The sequence below is a fragment of the Cucumis sativus genome, chromosome 3 (genome assembly GCF_000004075.3).
Source record: "Cucumis sativus cultivar 9930 chromosome 3, Cucumber_9930_V3, whole genome shotgun sequence".
In the NCBI taxonomy this organism is placed as follows: Eukaryota; Viridiplantae; Streptophyta; class Magnoliopsida; order Cucurbitales; family Cucurbitaceae; genus Cucumis; species Cucumis sativus.
In genome coordinates this window covers 11,995,619-12,011,557 of record NC_026657.2, presented here as the reverse complement: position 1 = coordinate 12,011,557, position 15,939 = coordinate 11,995,619, and the positions used below count along the sequence as shown (strand labels likewise).

At 29.9% G+C, this 15,939-nt stretch overlaps 4 long non-coding RNA genes across 4 annotated transcripts; all 4 read left to right on the top strand.

Moving 5' to 3' along the window:
* Window positions 1-5,727: 5,727 nt before the first annotated feature.
* Window positions 5,728-6,491, top strand: LOC105434846. Its single transcript, XR_968942.2, has 2 exons — window positions 5,728-5,989; window positions 6,120-6,491. It is a non-coding gene; the product is annotated as an uncharacterized LOC105434846 (long non-coding RNA).
* Window positions 6,492-8,378: 1,887 nt separating this feature from the next.
* LOC116402854 lies at window positions 8,379-9,839 on the top strand. Its single transcript, XR_004215518.1, has 2 exons — window positions 8,379-8,529; window positions 9,581-9,839. It is a non-coding gene; the product is annotated as an uncharacterized LOC116402854 (long non-coding RNA).
* Window positions 9,840-11,302: 1,463 nt separating this feature from the next.
* On the top strand, window positions 11,303-12,163 carry LOC116402800. Its single transcript, XR_004215448.1, has 2 exons — window positions 11,303-11,489; window positions 11,884-12,163. It is a non-coding gene; the product is annotated as an uncharacterized LOC116402800 (long non-coding RNA).
* Window positions 12,164-14,514: 2,351 nt separating this feature from the next.
* LOC116402581 lies at window positions 14,515-15,939 on the top strand. The gene is made up of 2 exons (XR_004215029.1): window positions 14,515-14,680; window positions 15,610-15,939. It is a non-coding gene; the product is annotated as an uncharacterized LOC116402581 (long non-coding RNA).

The window sequence follows — 15,939 nt, the reverse complement described above, 5'->3', positions numbered from 1 at the left end:
TTTGCCCAAAAGCACCACTGTTAGGTTAGATAAACGAAACCATGTCATCAATTTGGTTTAGTCCCACATAAAAAGAAGAGATAACTTTCAGAATGGCAAAATAATGGAGTACTGGCCAGGATGATGGTCAGGCCCAAGTGAGGCTAAAGTGACTGGGTTTGAATGATTTGAGGTTCCATGTGGGTTTGGACTTTTGCCTGCTTCATGGAGAGCTCTCAACCCAGCCCAATCATTTTTCCATTTTATCTAATTCAAATGTATTGTTGATTTGCAATTACTTTTACGAAATTTAAGAGAACAAAATGACATTAGAAGTTAAATTTTCCTGAAATTTATAATTAATCTTTGGATCAATTGCATAGTATCCACGTCTAGTTTAAAAATTGGCTATTATCAATGAATATCTATTCATCGATAAATTTCAATTTGAGAAATATGCTATCAATGGAAATACTTGTAATAAAGAATAAACTTGAAATTCTATGAACTTTTACCCGTTAAATGGTCAATATTTGCTATATTTACAAATATTTAAAGTTCTTTTTAGTATCTGTTGGATTAATTTCCTAATTATGGTACTTGTTACTTTTTAGTATCTGTTGGATTAATTTCCTAATTATGGTACTTGTTATAACTTTCCTTGATTTTAGAGTGCAAGTTAGAGAGAATAAGGTTGAGGAAGTTGTTAGAAAAGACGAAGAGAAAATATGTAGAAAATGAAAGCTTACCCGTAAAGCATTTATCATTTTGACTTTCATGTCTCAAAATATATAAAGAGATGAATGGAAAATTTGGCAAACACTTGTTTGACTCTTGAACATTAATTTTGAATGCATTTAAAACTCAGAAACATCACAAAGACTAATTTTAACTGTTCCCAAACATCAATATCTTTATATTTCTAATTTGCCCATTTGCAAGTAAATAAAATTAGTCATATCAGATAGTTTGTGGCTTTCTTGATTTAAAATTATGGCACCCCTCAAGATTTTCCTTAGTGTTTAACTTCTTGCTTTTCTTTTCTTTGCTTCTCTTTACTCTTTCATATTGGCTCCTCCTTTAATGTCTCCATCCTTATTGTCATTGATGTTTATTGGTGACTATGTGTAGGTTTGGATTTACTTCTTAAGTTTTATAAATGCAAAACAAAAATGTTTAGAAACACTTAGAATTTTAATTCAAACATATTTTTTTGTGATTGTATGTGTATTTCCTAAGTTTTGAGTTATATATAAACTTGAATATATAGTTGGTTATGCAATAATTTTATTGTTAAAATAAGATAAACCTTGATACTAATGAATAAAAGTTAATAAAAATGTTTAGAAAATGAAATTTAAGTGTTAAGTTCAACTTCACTAAACACGTTTGTCTATTTTAGCTCAATTAACGTAAGCTTTTCAAATAGATGAACCATGTAAAATGCAAGGGTAATTCGCCCATCCCGAGAAGATTTCAATTTGACTGCAATTTTTTTTTCCTATATTATTTTCCTCCATATATGCTCTCTTAGATGAGTTGTTTCCACACAGACTTGTTTAAAATATATAACAAGTTGACATGTTCAAAGTGGTAAGTTCATAGAACAATCCCAAAAAGTCTTCTTTATTTTTCTAAGTATTTATCTTGAAAACGAAGCCCCTCCTCACCTGTCTATTTTGTTTTGTTACTTAATATATATGCACATATTTTAGCACTTCTCTCCACAACCAAAAATTAATGGCTACACCAAGATTTTTGGTCTTCTTCTCTTTGCTCCTTCTTGCTTTCAACTTTTCGACCGGGGTTTTAGCTCGACCAGCCCGTAAGTCTTTGTTTTCTCTAATGTCTTTCTAGAAATTAAATGTAGAGACAATCTGTGGAATACAAATGACGATAATTATATTACGTCTATTGGTATGATCAAGCATGTTGGGTGATTTAACCATTATAGAAATATATGTCGAGGGCTACGTTTCGCTGTCCATGCTTATCGATTTTCACAAACTCTATGTTTGACTTGTTCTTTTCTCCTCTAGGTGAAATGGTGGCGGTGGAGACTAATTGGGAAATGGGTCGGAAACTAACAGCTCGACAGTTGGATACCTCTTGGAAAGGAAATTATTCTCCTCCTCCTCCTAATCGTCCTCCTCCGCCCCCTCCTTATCGTCAGCTTCCTCGCCCTCGTCCTTGTTATCGTCGTCCTTGTATCCCTCCCTAATCATCAGCAAGGCAAAATCGCCAACGTGAATGGCAAATTGTTGTATGAACTTCGAATTTTCTTTGAGGTTTGTGACGTTTAATGGTGTTGTGTGACTTTGGGTGGAGCCTGGGGCACAGGTGCATTTGGAGTTTAATAATGTCAAATAATTCAATTGTGTGTGTGATCAAAGTTTTCAAGAGTATTGATGTAATAAAGAATGTTCTTTATGTAAATGGGACTGAAGACTATGTGTTATGACTTCTTTGATTCAAGTTTAATACAGATGAGTAATAATAATGAGTGTGTGTGGGAAATATGTTCATATCAAACAAAGAATCACACACCAAGTCGTCAACATGGAGTATATACTTAGCTGGTGAAGATCGAAAATCTCAGACCTAAATATCATTGAGTGTACAAGTTCTTGGGCGTTGGATCCCCACCCCACATTATTGTAAAATGTAAAAGAAAATAAAAACCACACCGATTCTTCCTTAAAGTGGTTATCAATTATGAAATAAAAACCACACCGATTCTTCCTTAAAGTGGTTATCAATTATGACTTTAAGTTACGTACCATTTGTTCATATCTTAAGTTAACTCCTCTATTTACTAAGAGCTAACTATTAAGATGTTGTCTATGAATTTAATTTTTATTTGATTCATAGGTTTAAATATTTTCGTTGGGTATTCTCATTTTCATTTTTTATATGAATTTTTAGTTCATTAATTTAAAACAATTATGATGTAAAAGTTTTTAAAAATTAATTAAAAAGTTAATGGAAACTAATCTAATTATAATTAATTTAAGTAATATTTTAAAATTAATTAATAGACATTAGAATTAATATTGAGATTAACTCTTTAATTTTATCTCTATATGAAAGCTCAACCTTCAAGCCATTGTGTTGTATTTTTTTTGACTTTTTCAACTATGAAAAAAAAAACCATCGCAAAAATCAATGAATTTGTGGGTTAGTGACAGGTTAGTGACGTACGTAGCATTTTCTTTACTAATTTTATTTACTCTTTTTATCTGGATGTGTAGTTGATTCTTCTTCTTCTTCTTCCTCGATATCTAAAAACCGTCCCAAACAGTACTCGTGATCGATATTTTAAATCCTCGTAGGATGTAGAAAAGGATATGATCATGAATGATAGTTAAAAAACAACTCTAGTAAAATCTTCTTCCATAACAATAAATTACTCTCTACAAGCTATACTATATATAAATGTGGTATTATGGGGAAAATCATTTAAACATTTTTTTTCTCCATTTTGTCATTTTCAAAAGTTGAATTTAATTAGTTACAATTTTAGTTTTATTATAATTGACATTTTCATTTCATTTCATTTGTATAAAGTTGATAAAATTAAAAAAAAAAAAAAAAGAAGTAGAGAAAGGTTAGAAGATGAAATCAAAGTTTTTTTATTTGAATTTCTAAATATTAACTAAATAATTAATGATTTTACATTTAATTATATTTAATAAAAGAATTTCAAAGTTATGCAATCTATCCAACTCCTAACTATTTAAAGAACTATCCCCTGCTATTTTTTCTTTCTAAAATCTTAATTTATTTATTTTTTAATTTGTTTATTGTTTATGTTAATTTGTTTGTTGTGTATTTTTTTTTCCTCAATTTTCTTATCTCAACTTTTTTTTTTTGTCAAAGAATCAATTCTTTTGACTTCTAAGTTATTTTATATAATGGTCTTAAACCAATATTAGAATATTTTATAATATTTTAGATCTCTCACTATAACATTTTTTAGTACAACTAGTAGCTTTAACTATGTAAAGTTAACATTTCTTTTTATATAACACACTTTTTTGTTTCATAATTTGTTTCTTTTTATTTCTCAACTTACCCTCTAAAAATTTCTTTCTTAGTATGTAGAGTAGTGAAGAACGTTTTAGGATCAAAGAACTAGTGATCGATTATGACAAATCACGAACAGTTTACTGTACTATTACAAATTTAGTCTTTTTTTACGCACACAAATTTTAATTTCTTGATAGTCATGATAAATGACCATCAAGAAATGATACAATGTTTAAAGAAAAGTCTCCTTATTTTGTTGAAAAGTATGATAAAACGTAAAAAAATGTGGATTCTTGATTTCGTTGATGAACAAAGTTTCCTTAATTTTGTTGATGATCCACAAACGTCAAAAGATTATTTCTAGATGGTGACAATGTCCATTAAATTAGTTAGATTTTCTTGATGGAGAGACTCACTGAGGGATAAATTTTCTTGATTTGTAATGACCATCATCGAAAAAAGATTAATAGATTTGTTTTTGATTTCTTGATGCGTTTAAGGTTTCTTGGTGGACAAAGACAAAAAAAAGATCATGAAATTGTCCATCGAGATTTTTTTTAAAAAAAAAATAATTTTAGGTTTATGATAAGATCATGGACAAGATGATATCTTGATAGACATTGACCATTAAGAAAAAACTATTTTTCACAGAGCATGAAATTCAAACCCATGTTAACGAGTTTAGAAAATACGATATTCATTAAGAATATTATTAAATATTTACTATTTTTTTACCCCGTTATTAAATACAATATTATTTTTTTAAAAGTTAAATGTTGTAATTATAATTAGAATGAAATAAGTGATTTTATTTTTTTTAGGGTTTTTAAAATTTGTAGAAGCTGGCCAACACGTGCTTAGCTCAACTAACACTTGTATGGCTGTATGTACCTATGGACAAGAGGTTTCGAGTTCAAATCTCTACATTAAAAATTTGTAAAAGCTGTTTATGTATAATGACGGAAAGTTTGGTGTCTAATATTATCTTTTATGTGCTTACTTCCATGTTTAATGAAATTGTATATGTTCAAATAATACGAGGTCACACGACAACGACAAACTATAGTAAAGTAAAATGACAAATTTCGTATGCAATGCATGCATATATTACTGACTAATGAAATTTAAAGAAAAAGAAAAACTGGCATATTTGTTTATAACAAGTTTTAAAATTTATGATAAAACTAGAATTTAAACTCGATCAAAAATGAAAACAACCTCATTCAAACCACTTTTTTCTTAGTCTCTCCTTTTGCTATCAACTTTTTCTTAAACTAAGCTGCAATAATGAATCCGTTGAATTTTGGATAAAAGACTATATCAATTTTCAAATTTTTTTCTTTCAACCTATTAGATGCATTTAACTAGGAATAATAATTGAATGCATTCCGTACGTGAGATACACACGTTTTTATGCATTTCTTCTTATCAATCATACTAACAAAACTAAATAATATTTTTGTTCCACATAAAAAATTATGACTAATCAATTAATTATATAAGATACAAAAAAAAAAAAAGTGTAGGTAGCACGAAATGTATCCAAGTATTCTAAGTGAATAGATGGTGAAAGAAATAAACATGGATGGAGGTATTACTATATATTATTATTATTCTTTAAACAAAAAGTAGGGTTAATTTTTCCAAAGAGAAAATATATCAATGACCAAATTCATTGACTGAACTAACCTAAAACCCAAAAAGTCTTGTGGAGACCAAAATTTTCTAATTTGTTTCCTCGAAAGTGAAGCCCTCCCACTTGGTTTATTGGGTTAATTAAATTAGTTAATAAATACTCACAATCACCAAACTTCCTCTAATTCTACCCTAACTCATCCTCCTTTGTAAGCTTTTTACAATCACAAACTAATGGCTACAGCAACAATAGCTTCGGTTGCTTGGAAGAAAGTTATTATCTTCTTTACTTTGCTTCTTCTTGCTTACAACATTTCGGCGAGAGAACTTGTTGCTCGCACCACCTGTAAGTCTTTTTCTCTTTCCATAATACCCTTATGATAATATTAGTATCTCAGCTTAAACTTTTGAGTTTGATTGGTGATTTAACTGATTCCGCCAGAAACTCTTTTACGTCTCTTGTTTTTGGTTAATAGGTGAGCCATCGTTGACGACAGAGATGAATGATGTAATAGACCGGAGATTATTTGTTCGGCAATTGGATACCTCTTGGAGAGGAAATTATTTTCCTCCTCCTAAACCGCCAAGGTCTTGATTTGAACATGAGATGTTAATTTTATTTTTAATTACCCTTCCTTGATCTCTGTTTTGGGGACGAGGATCTACCACAAGTTGTATGAATAGTTATTTTCCCTTGTAAGGATGTGGCCATTTAATGGCGTTGTGTGTGATTGTGGTGGAGTTTAACTACAGCCACAAATACTTTTTAATGTTAAATTCAGTAGTCGTAATGTAATAAACAGTTAACCCAAAGTTTAATAACATACTTTTGATTTATTGATCCTTTATAATGTGTGATACAGCGTACAATTTCGTTCTAGTTTGTTATAGCACCTTCATGTTTATCATGTATGAGTTGGAAACGCCATGAATATATTACATATGCTTCGAAGAATCAAGCATAGCTCGGGAGAAATGCCCCAAAATCTAAATTGTAGAATATGCTATGTTGCCTCAGAAAAAGTAAAAGTTGTTTTTCTCAAAGCTAACTATACATCGAACGGTGATATTTTCTTTTGGGGAGAAAATTGTATTATTTATTATTATTTTCATTTGGAATATTATTATATCAAATTTATTTCTTCATAATAGCAATTGAATTATTCCCAAAAGGAACAAAAAATTTCGTTGGAATCGTCATATATGAACTTTTACAAATTTAAAAAAAGAAAAAAAGAAAAAAAGAAAACTAATAAAGCCTAGCTAACAAATCACAAATTTCATGAGAATATGATCAAATTTTGGCATTCAACAAAAAAAAAAAAAGGTAGTATATATAATTTATATATACCCTTCAACTTTAGAGCTTGCCTTCACATTTAAACCTTGGAGTAATAACATGTATCAATTTAATTTTTAAACTGGTGTATGTGTATCAATTTACTCATTCTACTACATTTTTTTTTTTGAAATTAAACCCCTAAATTAATTTTACAAGATTGGAAAATAATAGCATCTAATAGAGGACACAATGTCACAAACAATATGCACGACAAAGTGACTGTGTAGAAACAAATAGAAAAATAACGACACAAAGATTGATTATCTAAGTTTTGTGTAAAATCACCTACGTCTAGGGGCAATGTGGATAGTGAAATGAAACTTCACTATGTATAAAGAGTTTAGCAATTACAACAAAATTAAGTACTACTTATTTGATAAACTCATCTTTAGTGATAATTCCCGTATAGCTTGCTCTCCAACATTTCAACTTAGGATCCCTCTAAGTTTGAGCTCCACCCACTTAAAAAAAAAATGCTTCTTCAAGATTTGTAAGAGTGAGTCCTCTCACATTCACCATATTTTGGCTCCCAATATTTTAAATACAATATCAAATATTGAACTCCTCTTGAGTTCTTCAATATGGTTGTTGAACCAAAAGTCTCAACCATAAGTACAAATATTTTCAATATGAATACAAGAAGGTTGAGACTTAAACAAACCTTAAGCTTAAAACGTTCAATGTACTCACTTTTTAAATTGAGACAGCTAATTACCAATTAAATGAATGGGAACACACGATAAATATGACTAGCTATGGAAATATAATTTTAGAGAGAATAAGTAATCTATATAAATTTGCAAATCACACATATATGAAAAGTATATTTTGCTAAAGTTGTTCTTGATCGGTACCATAATGTTCTTGACATGTAGATTAACATGTTGCTCTAGTTTTTTCTTTAATAAAATCAACTATTAGTTTATAATTTTAAGAACAATGATTAGGTACATCTCTCGTAGTTAAAAAGGAGAAAGATTTAAGAATTACATTATTTTAAACAAAGAAACGTACAAAACAAAATAGTCACATGTCAGATTTTGATTGAATGCAGACCTAAAATTTTTCCAAAATTAGGTTACAGCTTCTGAAGTACTTTGAGATATAAAAAAAATGATATATATTGATCCAAATAAATATCTAAAATAGTGTGGGGGGCGAAAGAAATCTAGAACAAAGTTTAGGAACCACTTAAAATGGCCGACTTGTTTGACTCTTTAAGTTCAAATTTCAACGAAAGAATGTATGGAGTAAGAAAAGTTGTAAGTAAGCCAGTAGGCCACACACAACCACAAGTCTTGTTTAGTTTGTTACTATCATTTGAGTTTCACCCGTTTACTAAATTTGGCTATAAATAATATACCAACTATTCAGCTACCTTCATGAGAAAAAGCTTATATCATCAATGGTCTCAAAAATGGCATCCTCCCCCATGAAGATTTCCCTTATGTTGAAGCTGCTTTTCTTTGCTACTTTGCTTTTCATTGCCTATACTACTATTTCTGCAACAAACAACATTCCTTTGCTCCACAAACCTCCTATTCGTAAGTTCTCTTTTTCCCATTATTTTATCATTATTATAAATGAATATATAAAATAAAATCTATTTTAGTACACAAGCAAAGAAACATATACTTCCCTTTAAAAGAAATGGGAGCTAAGTTGGTAAGAAAACGATAGAGGTTGTTTGGAGAGGTGATATGAGCACAACAACCAATTTGGGGGTGATGGTAAAATATGAAAATGGTGGAAAAGAGGGTTGAGTCGAATAAAATGCCTTCAGCATTAAAAATCGAGTCCAAAATGTTTAATAAAAACAAAACATGCGTTTTGGATTACATTACACTATAAACAAATTACATCAGGGACATCCAAACGCCTCCATAGTTTCATTTTGAATTTTGTTAAATCACTAACTTACTGATTGATGTAAACGAGCTAATGAACGAAAGCTAATTTAATATTACACTACAAGAAATTGGGGATCTCTCAACGCATCATGTCATCGAGATATTACAAAATGGCAGCAGGAGTAGTTCTCCTGAAGACTAAATAGTCGTTGCAGATGTGGTTGAAAAAACCACCTCGAGAGAGGATGCAAGGTGTCAAGAATGGATCATTCCCGATGCACCATTAATACGGTGTTGAGAGTTTTGAACTCCCGACACATTTCATTTATGCATCGGAAACGTATCATTCTAGACGATGCAATCGTGTCGGGAATGGACGTCCCAACACCCAATGCATAAGTGAAACCGTTGAAAATTGAGGAGCTTCAACTCCTGACGGCGTACGTTGGAAATTGTTACATTTTTATTTCTTTTTTTAATTATTATTTTATTTTATTTTTTTAGGTATACCTCGGTGCTATTTCGTTTTCAGTTTCGATCTAAAATTCAATAAAATAGCTTAACAAAATGTTATGAGTTAATTAATATAACTAAACTAAAATAGGAAAGTTCCAACTACAAAATTGGAACATATATTTCATAACAAACATAGAACACATGTTTCATAACAATGTGCTTTTAAAATAATAAGTATATATAAAAAAAGACGTCGATCATTTAACAAAAATCTCCCCTACGATTTCAGGTAAAATGGCTGTGGGGTACAGAAAAGGTGAGAAGGCTGTGGTTGTACCAAAAGTATATAAACCAACTTCTGCTGATTTTCCATGGGGTGGAGGCTATGTTCGTCGTCCTCCAATTTTAAACAACCCATGATATATGAAGCTTTACAATTGTTTGGATGATCATCAGCTATGTTTGTCTTTTGTGGAGCGTCAATCTCTAAGTCTTCTTTACCCTGCAATAAAAAGTACTTTAATAATTTCATATATTTCTTAATCTTATCTATTACTTTATTTCTTCTCAGTACATTATTCAAGCTCTTCTTTTTCCAATGGATCATATAGATTAATACTTCAACATGCACGGTCAAGCTGTCATATTCATTTCCATTAATTTTATTTCTTGAGATAATTAAATACTGTGTTGGTTGACCCTAGAAAAAGACTTAACAATAAAATAAAATGGCTCTATGTATAACAATATGATTGAAGCAAAGTGCATGGTCGAGACATCAGTGATGTGTTTCAATCAAATAAGTTACCTAACAATAAAATAAATACTGCATGGTCGAGTCATAAGTGCTCTATGCATATATATAGCAAAACTAATTAAAGCTAATGGTTAAAGTAGCATTAAATAAATCAGCAAATATAGCAAATATGGTTGAAGCTTTTGAAAATATATCAGAATCATTTTTTAAGATAACACCAAATTTACTAAAAGTGTCTTTCTGTTAAATCAATCGTGGCATAACATATGTGTTAGGACAAAGCTATAGAGGTATATCTAATTAGCTTGCCAAATTGATATTAGATTGCTTAGAACACATTAGTAATATATTTCGATCACTGATAAGTCTACCATCGTGGATGTTTTAGTATTATATGGACTATCAAAGGCAGAGTTTAATGTTAGTGATAAACTATTGATATTTCCATGCTCCAATCACCCGTTTTTTCGGGATTGGATGCAAGCATTGAAGTTTCCCATAAGGTGCTTTTGTTTTATAATAATTTTGTTGGTTTTCTTAGATAAGGGATAGTGTATGGTCGGAGTCAATTTTAATCTTTTCTATCAATAAAATTAAAAAGAAGTTTATGGTTGATAGACTTTATTTATTTATTTATATATATATATATATATATATATATATATATGAGTGTTTGAATTAACTTACACGTATCTCGATTAATTTTATAAAACAATTCGTCTAATGAAACTCGTAAGAAATTAATTTTTAGGTAGGTGATCAATCGATATTATGACTTCTATTTTACCACTAGGCTAATCTATGATCGTTCACTGATAGCCTTTTATATATATTGTTGATAAAGTTGTACCTATATTAAATTAGATTGAATTTAAAAGAAGAGATCGTCCAAAATAGAAAGTTGACTCGTCAAACAAGTCTAAATAGTTTGTTTTCTATTTTTGAAAATCCCCTTTAAAACATCTCATCATATATTTATGTGATAGATAAACTCTTATTGTTAGCAGAATCTTGAGATAGAATTCATATTACCCAATAAAAGCATCCCAATCTTACAACATCATAATAAAACAAAACAAAACAAAAATGTTGAGTAGCATGGGGCCATGTGCCAAATTTAGGACAGCCATGAAAATACATAAGAAAGTGTCAATGGAAATGGCCACTTGTTTGACTCTCTTAAGTTCACTATGGCCTATTTTTTAATTACCAGCATTAGTCTCTTTCACCTTAAATTTGCCTATAAATACAAGTAAACAAAAATTAGCTCTTCACCTAGCTAACTCCATCATCTATGCTTATTAAATGCCCCAAAAAATGGCTTCCCCTTGGAGAATTCCCCTTTTGTTGAAGCTTCTTTTCTTTTCTTTGCTTCTCATTTTCTCTACTGTTTCTACAACCAACAACGTCGTCCAGCCCCTGTTCCACAAACCTCGCATTCGTAAGTCATCATTCTCGTTATTATCTAACATGCCTATTCTTTTTCAATATGTTTTAAAAACGTATTTGAAACGATTTTGAAAATAGTATGTTTTTAGTCGTGGTTTGTTCTTATTTTGAATACTCTCTCATTGTTAATTTTTTTCACCTATTAAATTGACCAAGTCAATCCGGATCCAACAGTAAACCCTCGTGAATTAAATCTTATCAAAATGGATATATAACATAGACCCTAATTTAGGAAGCTTATTTTTAAAGAAAGCATATGCTATGCAAGACATTATATATGAACCATTTTACTTGATCTCCCCCTACAAAGAAAATGACAACCCATAAGTTAAATTGGTAAAAGTATATATGGTTTCATTTTGAGTTCTATATGTAAATGGTTTCAGGTAAGATTGGTGTGGATAAGAAAACTAATGATGGGAAGGCTGGTGTTGTACCAAGAGTAATAAAACCAACTTCTGAAGATTTCCCATGGGGAGGAGGTTATATTCATCCACACTTAAGCAACCCATGATCACATTAATTTTAAACTATGTTTGGTTTAAATCAAGCTCTGTAATTTGTTTTTATTTGGTTGGTGGTGTTGACTTTTTTTGAAGCATCAATCTCATCTTCTTAACCCTACTCTATATATATATATATATATTAATTGTTTTTTCTCTCTCATCCATTATTTTGTATTTTCAATCAGAATGTGCCTTTGTTAAGGCTCTATTCATCAATCCATCTAAAAATTACTTGTTGACTTTACTAGATAACGTAGTTTATCTCAAAATCTTCCATCAATTTTTCTAATTTGAAAGTTTCACATTGAAAAATACAATTTAACTAAAGATGCAATACAAATTCATGTCACACTAAAAGAAGATAGATGCAAATAAGTTTGCATTTGTCATTGCATAAAAACAACAATTTGATTGTACTTTACCAGCTCTAATTACCATATTATATAACATTGAGTTTTCTCGACTAATATCTTATAAAGAGGGTAAAGTTTCTCAATTTTTTCAACTTAAGATTCTAACGAAAATTTATTATTGCACTATGCATTAAAAAAGCGATCCTTTTGTAAAAACAAATCTCCCTCCTGTGTCCTTACTTTCTTTGTAGCATGAAGTAGACTATATATATATACTGAGGATTTATTTATTTATTTTAATAGTAGGCTATATTAATGAGGTCTCTTCTCCATATATTTGACAAAGAAACAATAGCATATAAATTGAAAATCTCTAGGGTAGAATCCCCATGGATTTAAAAAATTAACAAAATGAAATAATCCCGAGTTCAACTTTGGATTAAATATATGTCCATGTGAGCTAGTGTGTAGTTGGAACCAAGGTTTTAAACGTTATTGATGCTTTAAAATGTTACTGAAGGTTATAATTTTTATGAAAATATTGTCAAAGTGTTGATGTTGCAACAAATATTTTCGTTTTAAAATTAAAATATAAAAATGCATAAATTAATAAATAAAAAGAGATTTTCAAATTAATATAGTCATACTTTATAATTTATATTTTATCAATAGTAGACATAAACTATGAGTAAGTGAAATTGGTAGACACTAGTAGTAGAAGTTTATGAATGCAGTGTTAATACTATTATTGATAAAATTTAAAGTGTCAATACTATTATTGATAAAATTTAAAATTTTGCTAAACGATTTTGTTATATACAATAATTTAATAAATTCGAATCGTAGTTTCCAAGATTGTATAGTTGTATTTGATCGATTATTTGAGTAGAAGACAAACAAGAAGATCTCACGGGTAGCATCTGATCACTATGGATTTCAAAAAATTAATAGAAACAAAATCCTCAAGAATCCTTTAGATCAACTTGGAGATAGACGTAAATATATTAATGTGAGTGTGTAGTGGACACCAAGATTTAAAAGAGAAAAAAATGAAGCCTCAATTTGAAAAATAATATAATATCATATAAATATCAATAAAGTGTTGTGGATTATACTTCAAATTTATCTATAAAAAATGTATAACCATTTAAAAACCGAATTGTCTAATTATTTCAAATGATTATCTAACTTAGTATTAGTCAAAGCACACTTAACTAGGAAGTTTTAATGAAAAATATAATCTAATGTGTATTAGGGTTGACATGATCACTCCAAAACCAATTTTTTTCTTTTAGTAGGTTCAACATTTTTTATTTTCCCCATTTTTTTTTGTAGCAATTTCCAAGTCAAGTTTGAGTTCAATATACAATACCTCCCCTTCTCTTCTCCAATATTAGAACAATCACCCATTTCATCAAACCTTTATTAGCATTGATGTTAGCATTTATTGATCAAAGACTGCTAATGTTGAATTGATAGCAAGCCCATTTATAAGCAGACTCGGTCTTTGTAATTAAAGTAGCTAGGAATCCCAATTTTTCTTTTCTTTCTTTTGGTTCAGAAAAAAATATAAAAATTTGGGAGCCCCGGTAGTGAAAAATTACTGTTATATATATAGTGCACACAGTTTCAAATCGCTAATTGTTAATTTATAGGATCATTAATAATAATCAAACTGTTATGTAAAAGTTAAACACTCAGACATTAATAAGATCTTACCCTCTCAGGATCCATGTTAGTTTTCTCCTTATAGGGTCGACTAGGCATAATAAAGTCTACAAATTATTAAGTCTGCATCTATCGATCTATGACTTTCTTAACTTTCTATTGACCGATGTTGAGGAATTTGCCATCATATACTTCTCTTGGAATGATCCAGTTGTTGGTCATTCTCTTCAAGCAAAAGCTTAGCCATATTTTTACCGCAATAACAATTTTCATTGACACCAATATGTTAAACCTCGCTTGAACGCAGTAGTTATTGTCTTGTTTTGTGTATTGTCATACTAAGTAAAATATTTGTTGTCAGAATATGAACACGTTAGCCATTGGAAAAATAACCCCTAAACCTTTCAAGCTCCATCGCCTAATTAAAGTTGTAACAAAGTTTGTTAATTTGGGTTGTTTATTTATAAACGCCACCAACATTATCTATATATTCAAAACATTATTTCAGCTTTAAATCTGGAACCACGTACAAATGGTTTTTTCCATAACAGCTTTCATCCCTAAGGTTGTCATCTTTGCTTTGCTGCTCCTTGTGTCGTTCAATGTTTCCGCGATGAATCAGCTCGTCGAAACCAATAAAGCTGCTCGGATAGCTAGTAAGTTTTCAGCTTCCAATTATCACTCAACTCGAAAACTTATTAGTAAACATATGGTTTACATAGTAAGAATGATCTATAATAATTTTTTATTCGTTCATACTTTAATATTACCTTGAGTTTGGAATTCGAATACAGAACTTTTTGTTCATTCAATAACCTCTAAAACATAAACTTTAGGTAGGGTTAGGGTTATTCTTCATCGAGGTTGATTTTTGGCTAAAACTGACACCGATCCCACTGATTTGTTCGTTTAGAGATTGGTTGGGTGGTAGTCAAAATTTATGAGGGCCAATGGAACGTCCAACCGACTACACAAATGATCGCCTGGTTTTGGGGAACTAAGATGAAAAAATCCTATAGTTCTTAGTGGTGTTGGTTGGTTGGTGATCGGAAAAAAGAAAAAAGATACCAAGAAGAGAGAAGAGAATCTAGTTTTGAGAAAAATCAAAATATTGGTTGACATGGTGATATACCCATTGATAAATTCGTAAGTTGAAGGATTCGACGTTAATATTAATATTATGTTTGTACATCAAGAAAAATACAATTTATTTAGTTTAATATAAATATGAATACTAACGTCAATACCCTTCTAATATTTGTAATACTGAAATCGCAAATTTGAGTATGCAATAATAGTATTAAATATTTTCTATCATCAAAATATGACAATTAGTTGGTGAGAGCAAAGTCTCACATTGTACATACTGTTTACTTGCAAACATAAACTTTTACGATTTTAATTACTTTTAGTCTCATCAAGGAAAGATCTTAAACCAAATAGGTATAACCGTTCTTCATTTATATACCACAAATCTTCTCTCTTTTATCCTACTTAATAATATGAGACTTTGGTGGCATCCAAAGGAGTTGGTTTATTTAGCTTATTTGTCACACATATATATTTTTTCTTTTCAATTGAATAGGTAAGACAAGGATTGAAAAGAAGGGTGTGACGAATGACAAATGTAGAAGATTAATCGCTCGAGAGTTCGACTGGCCGCCTTGGAACGGAAATTATGCCATCCCTCCTCCTTCTAATCCTACTCGATCTTGTTTAACATGTTAAACTTAATTATAACTTTATATATTTCTTATAAAAAAGTTTTTGAGTTATTTAATGATAGTTTAACATCAAGTTGCATTAGAAAAGAACATGATGTGATTATGCATTCAAACTTCTACACCATCATTTTCTATTGATATAAGTATTAAATTCATCTTTGAACTATAAAACTGCTTGTATTTTTCGTTCA